General features: G+C 38.4%; 1 protein-coding gene across 4 annotated transcripts in view; it reads right to left on the bottom strand.

The window, feature by feature from the left end:
- Nucleotides 1-19,403, bottom strand: part of sema6e (sema domain, transmembrane domain (TM), and cytoplasmic domain, (semaphorin) 6E) — a 145,392-nt gene extending 125,989 nt beyond the window's left edge. For all 4 annotated transcript variants that reach the window (XM_010904159.3, XM_010904163.3, XM_010904164.3 and 1 more), the window contains exon 1: nucleotides 19,189-19,403. The gene's annotated coding sequence lies outside the window, so the exon portion shown is untranslated. The remainder of the gene's footprint in view (nucleotides 1-19,188) is intronic.
- Nucleotides 19,404-20,046: the final 643 nt, after the last annotated feature.

Raw genomic sequence — 20,046 nt, 5'->3', positions numbered from 1 at the left:
GACATTATTTGTGTAACATCAAAATCAATTAAATGGCATATTAAAACAAAAATGTTAGTATTTACAATGCAAACAATAGGTGTGTACGTATAGACTTGAATTAATTGACCACATTTGACATTGTAATTAACCTTGTAAAGGGTATGCTGGTTTTGAGCTGCTTCTCAGGCAATGTTGCAACAATATTACAATAAAGTTGTGGCTGGAGCATCTTTGTGATATTTGTACATTAGTGTCATTTTGGTGTTTAGTTCTTAATGTTATTGCGATAAAGTCTAAGACACTCATTTATAATGCTGAACACCACAGTAAAGATTACAAAGCATAAATATTGTGAAATATTGTATTGTAAATATAATGTAAAAATGGTATTGTAAATATGGAAAAAGTGCTCATTTCATAAAATCATGCTTGTAGGTGAAAGCGTGATCTAGGTTTGAGACATGACTGGGCCGCAGAGGCACCGTGGGCGATGTCATAGGGAAAGCATCATCTGGAGAGGGGGAGGCTTGGTCAGAAAGGGTTACCTGGACTCATCATTCTCTAGCGAATCCCTCTGACAGTATGAGCGCCAGCTAAAGCTAAATGAGGTTGTTAGGTTAGTGAGCCTGCCCAATCACATGGTGACCCACGTGACTTTCTGACTGATCAGGCGGTGTGGACAAAAGTTGAATGGTGTGGATGTCTAGGAGGAAGGCTTCCCAAGAAGGGAGATAATTATTCTATAATATCAATAAACTAAGATACAGCTCATTTTAATATTCTTTTAACTTGTAGTCTATAAAAAACTGAATATTACAGTTATCTTAAAACTTGGAATACTGAATACGTATTGGAAAGTATCTGTTTTTTTACTTGGACAAGTCAGTCTGTGATACTGAGAGTAATACTAGAATGCAGACTATGAGTTTAACTGATGGTGCATTCAGTACCATAATAACCAGGCTGTACACGCAGTGAATCTGATTAGCAACCCTGGGCTGGCGCCCCCCCCCCCCCCCCATGGGGTATTATCATGCTAATCTGAAAGTGCAAAAGAAATAATAAAAAATAATAAAATGACTGAATGGGAAATATAATTGGAGGCAGGGACCTCAGAACCCAAGTGAACACACTGCAGGCGTACTCATCCTAGTCTGCCAAGACGAGCGGGTAGACACTTGGACGTAGACATTATGCTAGCTGGTTAATTAAAATAACAGAATTAAAAAGGTCTTCTTGTGAATGGTCGCCTCAATGCAATCACTGACCTGAGTGTACGATACTTATTCCTCAGAGCTCAGTCTCTTTCCATTACCGTACATATTTGCTCCTCAGAAGGGTGCAAATGGAAGACAAAATAGGAGGAACTGCTGGAGTGTGGTTTAATGTGCAAGGCTGGTTAAAGTAGAAATGTCCATTAATCAATTAAGATAAGGGGCATTATGACTTGAAGGGGCATTAAGACTATGAATATTTCGAAATGTAACAATACAATACAATATATCTGTAGTGATTGAAGAAGAACAGTGTTTCACCAGATTTTTTCATCAGAGATATTTTGGATTCATACAAAAGAACATTCGAAAATGCAGAATTTCTAATGGTCAACAGAAGGCGACCTTGCGAAAGAGGCACCCTGCTTCTCTTCCATCAGCTCCACTAAGACACGCAATCATCTCTACTCAAACAAGCAATGACAAATGGTTGAAGAGAAATAAACTAGGAGAATAGCATCAAAAACAGTTTGGTTTGAAACTTAATTCATATCATATCATACGTTTTGGCAAAACCCTTCCATATCACTGTCATGTATTGGCATGGCAGGCCGGCTGTGGCAGTAAGATCTAATCCCCTCTCTACCTCATTTGGAGCACAGACGCCTGCCTGTTGTTACTGCCCTCTCCTGTGTTCCTGACTACTGGCCCTATTTATTTTCCTTATCCCCTGCTGTATATTGTCTGGCATTGTTTGGATCCTGTTCCTTTGTAACTTTGTGCTGTTCATGTCTAGTTTTAGTTTTGTTACGTCTTAGTTTTTTTAATTAAAGGTCTTCCCTGCACCTGTGTTCTGCCTCCTACAAACAATGCTACAATCACACGCTTTGCAAAATTCTTAACGTACCATGTATTTTGCAAATTGTAAAATCAATTAAACCTATTGTATTGTAAGCTATAATAATTGGAGTATCCCAGATGAATGCATACTGTTACATCTACCCTATTTTCACTTCATCTTTTATGTAGCAGCTGTAGACATTTTATTTCTTGATATTTAAAAAATATAAAAAAATTATTTAGATGGCACAATGATTCCCTACACTATGCAATGCTTGTTTTAGACTTGTAGTGAACTGTATAGAATTTTTGCAATGAGAAAAATAGAGGGTATTCGGTTCAACTTTGTCAATATGTTTGTGCCAGTATGTATTCTGTCAATAGAAAGTCTACATTTTAGACTACGCTTTTGTATGCACTGAAAATAATTTCTGGTGAATACGTGTTGTGAAACCCACTCATTCCACTATTGCTGCAGATACAATATATTAAAATAGGTCTTATAATATGTCTCTTTACTCTCTCTCTTGTCTCTCTTAACTTTCTCCTCTCATAATCAGGTTATCCCTTAACTCTCACCGCTACCTCTCATCTGTCTTCACTCAACTCTCTTTACTCTCTCTCACTAGATTTTCTGAAACGATGCATTGAAGCAATATTATGCTGTACGGTTACAGACTTGTTTACCTTCCGTTGTTTCTCGTACCGTCAGTCACCAGTGAGCGCTCCTTAGGGAGAGACTGTCGAGCCGGTGAGACGTAGGATAGCAATAAAGGAGGATGGAATGAAGCCGCCTCAGATGCACTGGACAGGAGACAGAGAACCTGCGGGTGTGCCTTTGTGTGTGTCAACACAAATATGTATTTTCTGTTAAGGCTACTTTGTGTGAAAGACGAAACACAGCAATAATCACAAACACATGGTCAAAATCAAAGAGCCACACACATGCACACGCACGCATGCCCACTAACAGCTGTGCGGATGAGTCACCACACGGTTAACTGACAGACTCATGGACTGGGACGTCTGCCGTGTGGAGGATGGGGGGACCATTTTACCCAGACGGGCCCAGATTTTGACCGTAGGCTAGTTTAAAAATTGCCCTGTTTCTGAACTAATCACACACCTTGTCCAAACTAAACGCCTGACATCACAATTATGACCACATGTTGACAACTGAACAAGGCAGAGGCTCTGAAAGCAATATATAGTGCATAGACTACATGTACAGTGCCAGCAACAAGTCTTCACAGACCCTGGCAAAGTCATGCAGTAACAAGGTCAAACAAAACTGCTGTTCATAGATAGTTGCTCATAAAAACCTAATTGGCAGAATCCATAGGGATGGCCCGCCAATTTTACAATTGAGAGTAAAGGAGTAAAAGATACCATGTCAGCTAAAACTGTTTTAATTTGGTAATTAGTCTAGCTAGCTATCTAAACTTGTAGTACTTCTAAATGTATAACAAACAGATAATATGGGACAAGCCCAGGCCACCTGGCCTCCCAGGGGCCTATTGATATCATATTGGCAAGTCATGGCAGAATGTGTCAATTTGTATTTCTCTCCATCCCATGGTAAAATGTGTCACATTTTTCCATTGTGGCATAATTTGAAGAATTTGTTATAAAATGTTCTCTTCACGCATTGGCAGAATGCAAAATGCATAGGATAACAGTACATTTGTAGTGAAGTTTATTTTTTGTATTTCATTTCTGGCCTGTGGATCAGGACTGAGGAGTGAAAAACAGGTATCTTCTGCGTGTGCAGAGCCTGAATTGGATGAGGAATTACTGCATGAAGCAGGTGCTTCAGGCATTTAAAAAAGAAAATGTTATCTAAGGTTTTTAATTTCTTGCTTCATTTCATATTTCAGGCCCATAAAAATCCTCAGTTCCAAAAACTGCAATAAGCCACATTGAGAAGTGATCATAACTCCACATAGAATAAGTATATAACTACATTCTTAAAATATTTCTTCCTGTGCAGTAATTGGTCTATTGTGTAGGGTATATACACAATAACTGGGCCACAGACACGAAGAACACAAAGACTGTAAGACTTAAGAAATAAAGATATTCCTATTATGTCACATTACTTAAACTGTCTTCCAAGCTTTCTCCTCCCACCCTCCCTCCCTCAGTACTCCACTTACACATTTTCTGTCTGTGGAATAGTTCATCCCTGAGTACTAAGAAACTCAGGTTTCTAAGAACATCATTAGTCCACATTAAAATGCAAATTTAAATAATAACAATATCATGCAAGACCTAAGTGGATTTAAGCTATGGTCAAATCCATTGCATAATCACAACAATTTACAATACAAAAACCAGATAATCGTGCCACCAGAAATAAAATCAGCTGAAACCCTATAGATGGATACATCTCGCTAAACTCAAACAACAGGTGAATCCAAAGTAAACACTTAGTCCAGAACCCAGACATATGGGATAAGACTGCGAACTAAAGAGACGCCTGGCTCAAGTTTCACTATGAGCAGCTAATCAATGAGGCAGGATGAAGGGAGGCTGCCCTCATTATGAAGTGATTAAAAGATCATTTGGAACACAAAACCACTGCACCTTTAGCCCCACTGGAACTGCAGCAATCAATAACGTGTATGTATAGCCTGCAGCACTTTACCTGAAGGCTTCTTCCCAGAACCTGTATTGTATGAGAAAATGAGCTGCGGAGTAACTAGATTATAGCAAAATGAGTTGCTTTTTGCACAATGTAGACAAAAGGAAAGTGTTTAAAGTTCATAAATACTATTATAACACAGACAGTATCAAAAAGAATCTCAAGGCCATACTGGCCATTGAGCTTTCTATGGGACACGGGTGGATTGTGAGTGTCACAGTTAAATGTAGGACTGAAAAAGGTAATGATCTTAGTCTTTGCTCAGTAATCCTCAGTGATGATGAGACTCAATGCATAAAAATAAAGGTAATAAATTATGAAATATTACTTCACAAAACTTGTTCCCTTACCAAACCTCAGGGTATGGAGCACAATCTTCCTGTCACACTAATCAAACAACTCTGTGAGTGTGTGTGTGTTCTCATGCAGAAGGCTATAGGAGAGTATGTCCATGCATGTAACTATTTAAGTATGGTGCCCTTTCCTTCCAGATAATTTAATGGTGTGGCCTCTTTAGAGGATAACAAAAGTTAATTTAAGGATTAAGGATTACTCCTTACAGAAACACAAATGTAGCGCGAACAAACATCACATACAAATAGAAAGAATGTTTTATGATGCATATAAAACATGTTTTTGTACTTAAATACTCTTAAGGATTGGGAATCCTTTACTGGCCTGAACATATAAATATAAGACCATATGCTGACATGGGGATGTTATATTCCTCCCATAATTGTTGCAACCCATCCACTTCGGATCATGGTGCGTAACCAGATAGTTGCCTGTGTTCCCGGCCCGTGGCTGCAGCGGGTTGGCTAAGCAGCCTAAAACCATGTTTGACAACGGGTTAACGTTGCTGAGAAATGCTTTACTTAACCACAAGAAGACAGCCAGTCTGGAAAGGAGGGCCGAGGCCTGTCACTTGTCCAGAGTGTGGTCTGCAACTTTCTTCATATTTATTTTCATTCTACCCTTTGGTTGAACTCTTTCTCCCAAATACACACACTCCTCAAATCTTCTATAATTTCCCGGACTCTGCTTACAGCAGCAGAGTAATGGGAGAGCAGCCAACACTCACCTGTATTTAGAATCTGAGCTAATTACTGCCTTGTCAAGGACTCCATTTAAATGACTGCCACTGATGAGGCTAATGAAATAAAACAGTGTCAATACTGAACACAGTCAATGCAATCAGACTGCTATTTGGGGCGTGTGGGGCATTTGGGGCTCCTGGCATGAGTGCTTAAATTAATTTATGAAACGGGTTCTGTTATATTTGCAATCTGATTGGCTTAAATTGGGTTTGATGCTTTCACCAATTCCCTGTTAACCCAACACATCATCACAGGAATTATGCACATGTGTATCTATTTTGGAAAACGGAATAACATTCAGTATGAACATATCAGCAGTGCTATTACGTTCAATATAAACATATCGGTTCTAATGGTCCTTAATGACTCGAGATTACTTTCAGTATCAACATTATGAGATGTGCTATTTACCATCAGAACCCGGGCAATAGGGGCAGTTATGAATGTGTTCATAGTTAAATAGAGTAGCTGTTTGCTAGGGTGCTGTGGTCAGGGACGATGGGTGGGCGTTTCAGCAACCAACCAACAGTATGATTGCAAGTTCTATTCCATCGAGAGGCGACACCTTTTTGTTGGGGAATTGTGTTTTAGACAGGCATTTTCAGTTTTTGCATGTTCATTTCCAGCGAGAAGAAGAAATGTTTTGGTTGGGGAATTGTGTTGTTTAGACAGGTTTTTTTCTGTCAATGTAACCTTATTCCTAAACTTCATCCCAACCCTTTCCTGTACTGTGTACTGTGACGCCTAACCTTAACTGTAACCTAACCTTAAACGTAATCCTATCCCATACGCCAGTACTCTATCGTCTAACCTTAACACCAAATGTTATTCGTAAACTATTTTTATTTTGAATTAATTGTGTTAAGGACCAACATAGTAAACAAATGTTAAGGAGCCACGTAATAGCGAGTCATTAAGGACCAATAACACTAAGGACGTTGATAGCAAACATAATTGCACCGATTTATGTTCATACACAAAACAGTTACATATGAATTCCTGAAAGGTATGGTTGTGTTAACGGCACCTTCAGAAGTAAGCTAATTCGTCACTGAAGATTATGTGATGTAAAACCATCAGTACACCAACTCTAAGCTTGATCAGGAAGGTAAAATGACAATGGACGACATGTGTCCGTTGGCTAGCTTTACAAGCGTCAACTGGACGATGGGCGGAGAATGTGTGGGCATTGGCTTATGGGCCGCATTGAACAACAGAGATAGGGAAAGATTGCAAATGCTAACATAAATATGAGCCAGCTCATACACTGTACTGTGTACAATTGTGACTAGCTACAAGTGGAAAGGGTATGGCTAGAAACAAGATCGTCTGACCACCAAATTTAGAAATATAATTGACATAATCTAGCTGATAATCACTGGAATCTGTAATGAACGGGGAAAGGGAGAGAGGCTGGTTCCAATCGCGGAGCAGGCGGTTTATAAGGGAGACGAACTCCCGGTAGGGCAAGGCGAAGGACAGTCGTACAGTCTAGGGTCAGAATCACGAGATACGAATCAATACAAAATCACAGGGCTAGAGACAGAGTCGAAGAGCAGATCAGGCGATGGGCGAAAACACGATAATCGATATAAGACTAGCACTAGACGAAGGCGCAAACAGAAGGCTCAGTAATGGATGATGGCGTGACAAACAATACCTCACAAAAGGGTAGGGAGAACTGAACCGAACTAAATAGGGGCATAAACCAGACACAGGTGGGGACAAAGGTGCACAGAATGAGGGTGATTGGGATCTGATTGACTGGGGTGCGTTCATGCATTGTTGCCAACTCCTCAGTAAGGAAAGTCGCTATTGGCTGTCCTAAAAGTCGCTAGAAGTCGCTAAATGACATCATTGCCTAATTTGCTAAATTTACCATTAGCATCATTAATGTTTTTTTTGTTGTTTTTTAAACATACAAAACTCTCGTTGGGGAAAATAATATACATGCGTATTTACAAATGTTGTCCATGTACAAGAAATAAACAGAGCAAAAAAACTAAGAACAAATCAAAAAAGGGGCCGCTATTTAAGTCAAAATCAAAAGGCTAGAAAAAAAAAAAACATTTAGAGCGACACACAAATTATTTCAGACAAAGAAAATTTTGATTTTACATAATGCCTATCTAGAGTAAGTCAAATCATTATGTGTTTTGTGTGCAAAATGAGTCTCAATAAATTGACGTTATAGAAATATAGATTTGACATTGTGTTTTGGTCCAGGTCAACACTATTTTGTAACAGAAGGAAGGAGCTAAACAGTGTGGCTGTACAAAATATCAGACCAGGATGACAGCTAAATTACAGATAGTCTAGGGATTTTCACAAAGAATTTACACCTAGGATATAATCTTTTAAGCTGAGAACAAAAAGATTACTCATAAAACTGAATTATCCTATACACTCTCTCCCAAGTACCAACTTGTCAGTTTTGAATTTTCAATTAAGTTTCAACCCACAGGCATAAAATAGCTGAGGAGCAGGCTACTCTTCTCGATGGCTGAGAGGACTAATTACATCATTAGGACAATTGACTGAAACAAATCCAATCAACTCTCTGCTGTGCTACAAGCCAACTTTAGCTACTGGCTAAAGTTGGCTTTGTAATAAGTGTAGTGGCTCTGGGCTTGAATTAAGCATGCATTATAATAAAGTTTAGAGTGAACTATTGTTTTTAAAATTCCCCTACCCCAGAACATAAACATCTAGATGTGCATCATCTCAGTGAAACTCACTGATGTACAAATGCATCGGATATTTTTCAGATAGAAAGAAAAGTAGTCAAATAGTTAACCGCATAGAGAGCATTGGTGGTGTCTGGGTTAGTATGAAAGGGGATTGATCTTTTGGTCTGCCCTTGAGTAGCCCGTATAAATACTGTAAGTGGTTAACACACACATTAAACAGGCACTTGAAATAAAATGCAGAGTATGTCCCAGAGTTGTGGACTTCACAAATATGATGACTTTAGACTCAACTTGACAAAATCTAAAAATACTTTTGACACTCAACTTTGACATTAACACCAATGACTTGTAACTTGACTTTGACTTGAACTGACTCGATACCCTCCCCAAGCCCAAATATTAAAAATTATGCTATTAAAAAAGTGGGCAGGCATCAACTCTTCATTTAACGGATTACAGTTTGAATCTGACAACAGCCAATCAAATTGTGCCAGCAGAGAAAGAATTGGCAGGTAGGGCATGTCTGTGCAGAGGAATGTCGGCGGGTGAATTCAGACAGAGCCTTTGCAAAGATGATACCAAAAATGATTGTTTCTGGATATAAAGACGCTGTTGTAAAACAAAACACGCGGGGAGAAAATAAAAGCTGGGGGTGCAACAACTTCCAACTTTGTTCAACATTTGAAGCTGCACAAAGAACAGCCGGTTGTGGCTAATATAGCATCAGCTAAAAACTTTGTTAGTGTAACATGTAGGCTAGCATAACGTTAAATCAATGGGCCTCCACACAGTCAGTCAGTGTGGGAAAGTGATCATTGCACCCAAGACTGAGTTACAACTAGCTAGTCAGTTGGTAGACTAAATCCTGTCGGACGTTATTGTTGTTCTAAAAACCATTTACATACTTTAGCCTACTGTAACCACACACAGAGAGGGTGTGTGTGTTTGTGTTAAGGTTGGGCGATTGTGTACAAGCCTACATCACCTAATTGCGCCCTATAGTGATCCTCGATTGTTGATCAAATTGTAGGCAGACTTGAAGTTTAGTAGCAGTTGTTTTGATATACCTTTTACTAAATGATGATAATTTAATGGCATACAGAGAGAGAGAGCACTACAATATTAATTTTTTTTCGTTATCATACCGATGTGTCTTTCTCATGGCTGCCCATGTATTTTCATGGAAATATAATGTTTATTTGGAAAGTAATATATATTTTTAAAGACATTCATAATATGAGTAAATGCCATATACTAACTATTACTCTTGTAAAAATATGAAATTAAGGACTTGAGACTTGACTTGGGACTTAACTCGCACTTGCCTGTTTTGACTTGGGACTTGAATGCTAAGACTTGACACTAACTTGTGACTTGTAAAACAATAACTTAGTCCCACCTCTGCTATGTCCACTCCGATTGTTTCCTTAAGTATTCTGTTTACTCTGGACTCCATCTTGCTAATAAGAGAAGGAACAACTGATCTCTTAACTGAAAATGAGCACAGCAAAGTGAGGCTAGTGTCATAATGACCTCAGATTCAAGAGAACGACTATAACAAAAGCTTGGGAAATATATTTATTTACTTGTTAGGATTGTTAGCCATTTTCTATGCTTTATTTTGCAAAGACAGTGGAGAAAGATATTGGGGAGTTTTTGCTGACGGGCGGTGGTCCGGTTTCCAACCCATACTGCTCCGGAACAATCTCATGAAACATAGTCCACTCTCGTTAAAGTTATGACAACGTCTACTTAATATGGTTTCAGTTGGCATTCTATGCTGACTTCTATCCCAATGTATTTTTGGTTTTGGTGCAGTGACCGAGCTGTGTGTAATGATGAACCATGGCTTAGAGAATGCAATAAATGATTAGCAAAATACGATAAAATATTAAAACCGTATCATTGTTCTGAGAAAAAGAAGTTACTGCATTGCTAGGAGCTAAAAGCTGAAATGCAGTGCAGTAGATTCCCAATGGCAAACTGCCCGCCCTCTCTGCTTGTCACAGAATGATTGAAGACACCCTTCCGCTGACATGCCAAGCCAAGAGGCAGAAATTCACACTTTTCTCAACCCCTCTATTTAATGCTTAGTGCAACATGTTAATGTCCATTGGAGAGACCAGACCTGAAGCCCAAGGAATGGTGTCTCGGTAGATAGCTGGGACTGTTCTTTCCAATGTCAGCTTCAGGTTATGGATTATGGGAAGGCTCTGGGGATGGCAGGAAATAATTCACTCCCCAAGGGGTCTGGGACCTTTCACTGGACAGAGGAAAGAAGGCAGCGAGACTGGAAGCAAACCAGCCTAACATCCCCCCTTTCTTGACTTTCCCCTCATGCCACTCCTTCCACATCCCCCTAAGCCATATGTGGGGTTCCCATTGGCTGCCGAGTTGGTAACTAGCATCACTATGAAATATGAGGTCCCACAGTCCAGTGCTTCTCTCAGGTGCAGGGCCAAACAAAGTCCCATATGCTGGAATGGGAGGGGAAGATTAACTGTTGCGTCTTCAAGCAAAACAGTCGCACTGCAATTTTTTTACTCCAGCAACATAGGTAATATTTCAGAGTCCCCTCAGACAGATGGTTAGTGTCAATGCTCTACAATAACAATGTTAAAAAAGATACAATAAAAGTAATATTTATTTGCAACTATGAGATACAAAGAAAGAAGGAAGTTATTCCAGTTAACTTAGCCTCTGCAATGTACTGTAATCTGTTGAAGACAATTGACTCAAAAGATGTATTTAATTTTATCTTTATTTTCTCCTAATGAAGTTGCTTCTCTAAACAGTGCAGTAGGCCAGCTCTGGAATGTGTTGAATCAGTTGGAGAGACACCTGAGTCGGTACAGGGAGGAAGTGTTGGGGTAAATGGCTGTACTGTACATCCAGCCCACAAGACCATGATCTTGGGGTGCCTGGGACGGAGACGATTTCAGCCCTCATTCCCCTGAGGACCATTTGGGAGACACAGTCATTCATGCCTAGCAAAGCCCTGTGGCCCTGCTCGTGTCATTTAAGACAAAAACTACACCACCATTGAAAATTGGAAATAAAATTACACCCTGCTCTAAATGCACCATTAGCCATGCTAACCAAGCAACAGCTCTTTCAGGGCTGAAATGAAAGCTGGATGGTATGCAATTTTGGAACCGGTGGAGAAGGAATGGACTGCTGACACTCGCCTCTCAGCTCCAGTCATTTACAGCCATCACACATGCCAGCAGAACCTGAGTAACTTATTGAATGGAGCTTGGTAATAGGCAAGAAAGGTATGCGTTGCTATGGTGTGTGATGGAAAGTTGAAAGAAAGAGGGAGAGAGAAAGATGAAAAGAGATTTTCAGAGGATGGATAGACGGTTGGATAGAATATTACTAACAATATGAAAAACATTTTACTCAAAAACTATAAATCCAACAAACAAGTGAGATATTCCAACTCTGATGAACGGAAGCAATATTACCACCTAAATATGACATCTAAACCACCTATGAAAGTATTGTAATTTTCTGCAACAGATCAGTTTAGCCCAAAGGACAAAGCACCAATGAAAAACTATAGCACCAACTGTACATTTCTTTCCATGTGTAGGAAATGTGGGTGAATATTGTTTTTAATGAAATACCTGAGGCAAGAAACACATTTAAAAAGAGAAAAACAACCTTGCTTGTACTGTAAGATAATGATGTCCTAGGGCTTGTGAGTTTTCACCAAATTAGTAGGAATTATTAAACTCCTTCTTAACTTTGGAATACAGACAAAGTTATCACATACCAACATTACGAAGACTATCTTACTAAGGGAAATCAACTGAGGCATGCTGCTGCTTAATTATAGGATATTTTAGTCTCCGTGAGTCTGGGTCGTCTAAGTGACCAGTGTGAAGGAAATCATATTGCATTTCATTCAAGTTGTCCATACAGTGCTTGAAATATTCATGTCAACTGTTTTCTAACATGTCAACTGCCACCAATTAAAAGGAGGCTTTAAATTCAGTATTGCAAAACCTCATTCAGAGATGTTTTAAAAATCATTAAATGGTATGATGTATCACAACAAAATCAAGGGTTTTACAACACCTTGCCCAAGGACTGGGTGCACAACCAGAAAATGTTGAAAAGACCATTTGGATGATTCAAGCTCTATTATAGAAATACAAACATTCTTTTTTCACATTGTTTTCTCTCACAATATCATGGTGTTTCATAACTTGTGCAGTGTAGAATTAGATAATGTCTTCTGGAGTAGTTTTATGTTCAAAATGTATGCACCTGATCATTTGGCAGCTTAAATCATTGTGCAAGGCAGGGGTTCCCAAACAATTTGTCCCACGACCCCATTTAGATGTCTAAAAATTCTTGTGACCTTAGAATAATGATATAATCAACAGACAACTTCAACTGTTGTTATTTGTCGCATCGTAGTTTCTCAAAGTCAGGGGGCGTGGTCGATAGTGCGCACCTCATCTCTGCTCTCACATCCAACCTAGATCGATATTTGCTTATAATGCAGACAAGAGCACTGAATCCAGCTTCACAAAGATGAGGTAGTGAAGGGTATCATGAGTTTTAATGCTTAGAGGGAGACAGCAGGGTCCTGTTGAGTTAGGAACAAAAACTCCTCCATAGTGATCCGTGATTGCGTTGTATGTAGCATTCGGTCACTCATTTGTATTGTTTTTGTTTTTCCCTTGCAAGCTTACGTTCAGTTCATTCGGTTTTCCAAATATCTCTGTTACATAGGAAAGGAGAAATGTTCTTCTTGTCACACAGAAAGTGATGTAAATAAGTCTGTGAATAAGTCTGTCTTATTTACATCCATTGCAAATGACTACAGTTCCTCTCTTGATTCAAAAAATCTTTCTAACACCCTCCCCCTTGATAACCACTGAGTTTTGGTGTGAGACCCTGTGCAGTCTCATGTTCGGGAATCGTGTAATAGAACAATATGTCCTTGTGAATAGCATCCAGCGACATGTAGCGTCAATGTCAATGCATGGGCATCCCAGCCCTCACAGCTAACATCCATTTAGAGAGCATAAGCTGGGGAGTTTTTGATACGTTCAATCAGTGTTTCCTCTTGATTTCTAGCAATAGCATCAATTCTTCGTTTAACAGTGTTATCTGTTAAAGGTATTGCTGTGTGTTTCTGTGCCTCTTGCTCCCCACACATTGTTTTTACCATATCAATTGTGGCTGGTAATATAAAGGTCTCTGCAACAGTATGTACTTCAAAAAAAGCTTGGGTTTGTCGGCATGTTCCTTGTTTGTGGTGTCAAGGCACCATTAAAGCTTGTTATGCATCATGCTTTCACGTGAGAGGACATTTCCACACAATAGGCAGTTTGGCCTTAGTCGTTTTTAATGATGCTGGTAAAGCCATACTGAAGGTAGGTTTTGTCATATTTTCAAGAACGTTTTCTGATTTTGTACTGCTCGGTTGCCTCGGCTTCACTTGATGTACTAGCCTCCAAGCTGGCCGTGCATGGTGGTCTGAGAAAACTATACATTTTGCAGCAGCAAACCGGGCTTAGCAATTAATGATGGGAATCACTCAAGCGCAACGTGTTGTGCCTTTTCTCACAACCCTAAGGGCTCTCTAATTGGTTGACTTTTATCTTTTATAATAAATCATTTTTACTTTTAGTGTTTCTCCCCCGCCCTCATTTTCATATCAGGTGACCCCACATGGGGTCGTGACCCCCAGTTTGGGAACGTCTGAGTAAGGCATTGATGAGCAGTGTAATCCCCAGCCATAGGTGGTACAGGAAACGTCATGATACTGTATTTGCCTCAACAACTGAAAGTTGGAAATGTGAGAATGGGTTGTCTTATCATCTAATGTAGTTTTGCCTAAAGTTTTTGATCGATCTGTTTATCCTGATCTATTACACCACAGAATTATGACAATTGACAATTAAGGCTAAAGAAAAAACGTTGCTGTTGGGAAGAGCATAAAGGGTTCATGAATAACATAAAAACATATTGTATTATTATAAAAACTGTACAGGCAAAACATTTTAACTAGAAAAAGAAAGGTATCAATAACAAAAAAGAATATTTAAGCAACCAAACTTGAGAATAGCCTGCATTTAACCCACATTCATAGAAACTCCAAATTGCCTGCCCACAATGGTCCCTACTTAACCCCACTGAAAAACATGGGGTTTAGTTAACTTGCCAGTCATATGGTAGGCTAGATAATATAGTGATGGCTTGTATTTATCAAAACCCATTAAACAAATACGAAACTTGTATGAACCTGATGTGAAAGCAATGCATAACCAAGGCTAAAATAACCTTAATCTATAGCCTGCCTAAAGGTGTTTTGTTAGAATACTGTATATATATATAGCATCAGTGTATAAACTCAAATAGTATAAAACTGTTTATTTGCCTAATCATACAATCCAGGGCAAATATTATTTGTTTTACTGTGCTATAAGAACTGATACACAGCAGGACACTGGTTAAAGCTGACGAGGAAAATGTAAAGTGATCCACAAGAGAAATCATCCTCATGTTGATTTTAAGGAGCTGTCAGAAATTAAAAGAGATTTGACTGTGACATTGAGCTGAATAATCAAATAATAGCAGGACAAGACCTGCAAGGTTTAGTAACCATACAACAGAGACCACAGAGAGTGCATGTCCAATTCTGTGAAATTAGCCAGCTCAAAACCTCACGGTGCACAGGGCTATGCATTTCAACTGGATCTTTACTGGCAAAACAAATCCTAATAATGTAAGCATCTTCTGTTCACAACGTTTCAATGGCCAAAGATGATTCCATGAAATTGTTTGAAAGACTAGTGGATTTATAGATTTACACGAAAAACATAGTAGATTGCATCCTAACCAGTCCATTATAAAGAAACACAGATATTTCCTAACTGAAACTGGATAGAGTATTCCTAATATCCTATTTGTGAATCTTCTTTTGCTGACTGATAATCGTAAGCTGCATTCGTAACCCAGTGGAAGAGGGAATTCACCACAGACTTTAAGACTGGGAATGACTCACAGAATCTGCCCTTCAACTGGTAATTATGCCTAAGCTCTATTAGCTGGAAACTCATCTTTCATGGCTTAGACCCAACTTGTACCAAACACTGACCTCTGATGTTACTGACGAAGGAAATAACTTCAATAACAGCAGTTACAGTAAATAAAACAATACATTAGATAGAACTTGTATTAAGTTGCCCTAATCACTATGCAACTCATAAAGCAAAAAAGTGGCTACATAGTTTTATGACTTTAATTGCTAGGATCGGGTAATAATGAGGGGAAGAAAGGAGGAAACAAGATAATGTCAAATTAATTTCCTTGATTTCCACAACCTCTCTGCTCTGTTATTTCTCAAAACCCAATGGATAAGGTGAAAAGTGAGGGACCTCTGATCTCATCCAATGGGTATTGAGATTGAGATGAGAGAGGAATCAAGGAAAATATATTTACATTTTCCTAAGGAGGAATAGTATTTCAGAATGTTCAGTCACTCAAATGTTCTAGTTGGCAAACATCTGGATGGACATTATCATTTATAAGTGTGGTAATAAACACCCAGCTAATAACACATGGGACGCTTAACATTTTTAAATAGGCTATTTTCAGTCGTTTTAAAGCTTATCTACTGAATTACTAGTAATTGTGCACTGGAGCAAAGGGAACATATTTTACTTTTTTAAACCCAGACAGAATGTGTCCTTCGAATGATGTTACAGACAAACCTAGCTACTACTGAACCTGACTTCCTTGATAGCTGCCCCTAAATCCTGACAATGGTTTGTCGGAAATTGTTTAACAGATCTGTGGTTCAACAAATCTCTGCTCTGCTTCCAATCAGCTGTTTACAGTAGCAGCTGACTTATTGGGAGACATCTACCAGCTTTACATTACTGTAGTAGCTATTGCGGCAACAACAGACAGTTGTTTTTGTGATAATATTCAACATTAATTTTCGTTAGCAGCAACCAACTTATAAACAGCAGTTAGCTAGCACTGGTAGAGTATATGTATATTTTCATGTGATAAAATATAAAGCCCCATTGCTTGTTTAATAACATAAACTTTGACTGAGTTGTTGCTTTATAGTTAACTATGCTAGCTTTCGTGACACAGTGAAACTTCCTAAATATTAATCATTGATGCACAAAACACCTTAACTGGTTGTAAGATGTCACAACCGTGACTTGCTTAACTTCAACATTACATTATTCAGAGATCTATTGTTTTATCTATGTTTTTTTCCCACAATATTCTGCTTGTGTCAGACCATAGACCTGGCAGCTGACTTAGAAACATTTGTCAGTGTGTGACCTAGATTTGATACTGGCTTCCTTTCAGCCCTACGTAGTCATGTTGCTTAGCCAAACAAAATGAATAAAAAGTTAAAGACCTGTATTACCATTGTTGTAATGTAAAATGCCCAGAATATAAATGTACACATTAGTAATATTACTAATTTGAAAGTTAAAATCCAAACTGAAAGTCTGGGTTTAATGTTTATTTCCTGAAATTGTATATATATATTTTTTATGCGTGTGTTCATAAGATACCAGTAGTAACAAACAAAATATGCAAATAATACACATTTATATCATTGTTAAAGCATTTGAAGTTGGGATAGGCCACACATTTGGTTTGATCTCTGTATGTAACATCTCAGGGTTGCGGCAGGACACAGGCACAGACGTGTTCAAACAAAGGTTCTTTAATCCAATGCTTGCTAAACATACAAGGCTCTTGAGATACATAACCTGACTTAAAACAATGACTTAACACCGACGCCACATAAAACAATGACAGACAACCAACACCAGGGCAGGAGGAACTTAAACAGGGACATGATTAGCAATAAACAAGTTACAGGTGAAGACTAAACTAGACACAGATGAAACCAGTCAAAGAAGATAGAAACAGAACAACTAGAACATAAAGACACTGAACATAGAAATGCAACAGCCAGCAGAGCACAGACCATGACCGGCTGTCACACTGTAGCTTGAATGGTTCGAGAGAAAGTGATACTTTTAGTATTCCATTAAAGTCAATTAAGAATTTACATAAAAGTCTTGAAAGTGTAAATAAAATATATTTTGAAAACTATATCAGAGTATCATCTTTCTGGGAATGGATTCTGCCAGTGGTCTTGCTATTGAGTATAGCGGGTGTAGATATTGAACAGAATTTTGGATGGCAACAATACTTTTGAGTGATAACTGGAGGAGATGATCAAAGGTAAGCTAGGATAAATGTACATTTTGTCATCTAAATATGCTCTTATTGAGAACTTACTTGCTCAAGGGCACATATACAGATTTTTCACCCTTGGTTTCTGGCACAATGCTGTAAACGCTAGGCTATAAGCCGCCCCATACCAGTCAGCAAACTATTTACAGTAAGAGCAGTTCAATAATTACTAGACAAATAATCGCATACCTTGGCACAGTATATGCAGCTATTAATCCATTAATGATGAATTATTTCAACATCAAAATAAATTTTGACAGGTACATAAAAAGATTTAGGAAGCTGAATTCTTTATTTAGGAAGTATTGTCTGTGCAATTGACTAATGACAAGCATTGCAAATTTGACCCAACCTACCTGTGATAAATCGAAATATCAATTTATGTTTTGGGTTTTACTTGCAAAAAGAAATCACGATTATTTGACTATTAATATTCAAAATTAATTTTAATTTAATTAATTTTCACATTTCTGATTGTTCCTTGTTTACCCGTAAAACAGGAATAAAAACTTACACGGACCAAAAATCTTAACTCAGTAATCTTGACACGATATAAGACCCTCGTAACATCGACACCTTCTGTCAATCCACAATATCCTCAATGCACTTTGCTGTTCTTGATTCGTATTGATTCGCATTACCAAAAAAAGTTACTGTATATTTCATTCGACTTTCACGTTTTCCTGAATCAACTGAAGTTGTAGGATAATGTGACAACAACTATGAAATTAGTATTAAAGAACTATCCGGCGTAATTATTAAAGAATCCCGATGATTAAAGTAAGTCTCATTGTATTATCATATTAAGTTACTGTTTCTTTTAGAAGCATTCATTTTGCCATCATACACATTTCTATATTTTGGATATGTGTCCAAGTTAAAGCAAAAATGTAACATACGGAGGTTACAGTGCACTTGAAACCTGCATAAAAAGTCACCACAAGCAATAGCCAGGGATTTAATAGCATCAAGTTTTAAGTGTAACAAAAAATATAAATGTATATATTTAGTGTAATGCTTTCAACAAACAATTGTATGGCACACGATTTTTGCCAAATCTGTACAGACTAAGCATGAGAAATGATGCTCCTCATGATTGATGTATCATGTCACCCCTTTTATATCTTTATGTAGTAACATGGAAATAAATGGTACATTATTAATCACTTTGTAAGAGCTTAAAACGGTCGAAATTAAAACAGTTGACGAACGTAACATTATTCCATAAATACGGTTAATAAGCGCTGTAATCGATGGCCTGAATGTATCAAAAAGCTCTAAAGTTGGCATACCTATTCTAAGAGCTGTTTTGACTTTGTTTTGTTTTGAATAGCCCACTGTCCACTGTATGCAGATAAAGGGACAAACTTGTGGCATCCCTATATACTGCGAATGCTCAAGTTCAATGTAGACGCAGCGACCAAAGTCAGCAACTGACGGAAAACGTGCCATCTAGTTCTTACCTTCTTATTTCGTTTGAGCTATCTTGTGTCGTTGACAATAATCTTGTTGGCTCTTGCAGGACAGCGAACCGTATTGCACAAGCGCATACGCACAGCACGTAAGCCCTGAGAAGCGATTTGTTTTTTCCACCAAAAAAATATTATTCCCAGAGCGCGAAAGCTGCAAAAGAGCGCCTCTTGTTATGACAGATCCACGCGCGCTGGAGCTGGACTGCAAACACAACATTCTTTCCTCGGCGAATAGCAGCAACGTTTAAGACACGCCTTTCGTGTTTTAAATTGGCAGGCAGACCGTCCTATGGCAAGGGAGGGATAGCGCCGGACCTTGTTTGAGAGGTTTTTGTTTAAACTTTTTTGTTTGACTCCTCCTTCTACAACTCACTTTTGTACAGAATTGGATGCACACATCTGGAAACTTGCAAACGGAGTCTGCAACCAGTCTATCCGACAATGAGATTTCAGACACGGGCTTTTAAACTGAGATATCGATTAACACATTTCTAGAGGGGGTTTTATGCTCCAAATATTTGACAACTATCAATAAGACTATCTGTGGTCCAAATTTATTAACATAAGAATTTTAAGTTTTCCCCATAAACTGTCTCCTTCAGATTGTGGAGAAACACTGCACACTGCACATGTCAACTAGGAGATCTGGTTGCCAGCAGACATGTAATGCAGGTGTCCCCAAACAAGGGACGACAACGTCTCCATAATTTATTATTATTTTGTTGTTTTCCCAATTATATACCATTCTATAGATTCATGAATCCACAATAACCAAAAAATACTTAACTGCTTACATGAATGTCTTTGGTTTGTCATTCAAAAGCTGATTGAATCTATGATAGTAGATCT

Source organism: Esox lucius, chromosome 20 (assembly GCF_011004845.1).
Source record: "Esox lucius isolate fEsoLuc1 chromosome 20, fEsoLuc1.pri, whole genome shotgun sequence".
NCBI lineage: Eukaryota > Metazoa > Chordata > Actinopteri > Esociformes > Esocidae > Esox > Esox lucius.
The sequence above is the reverse complement of the archived record's forward strand: the minus strand, read 5'-3'. Positions and strand labels throughout refer to the sequence as shown.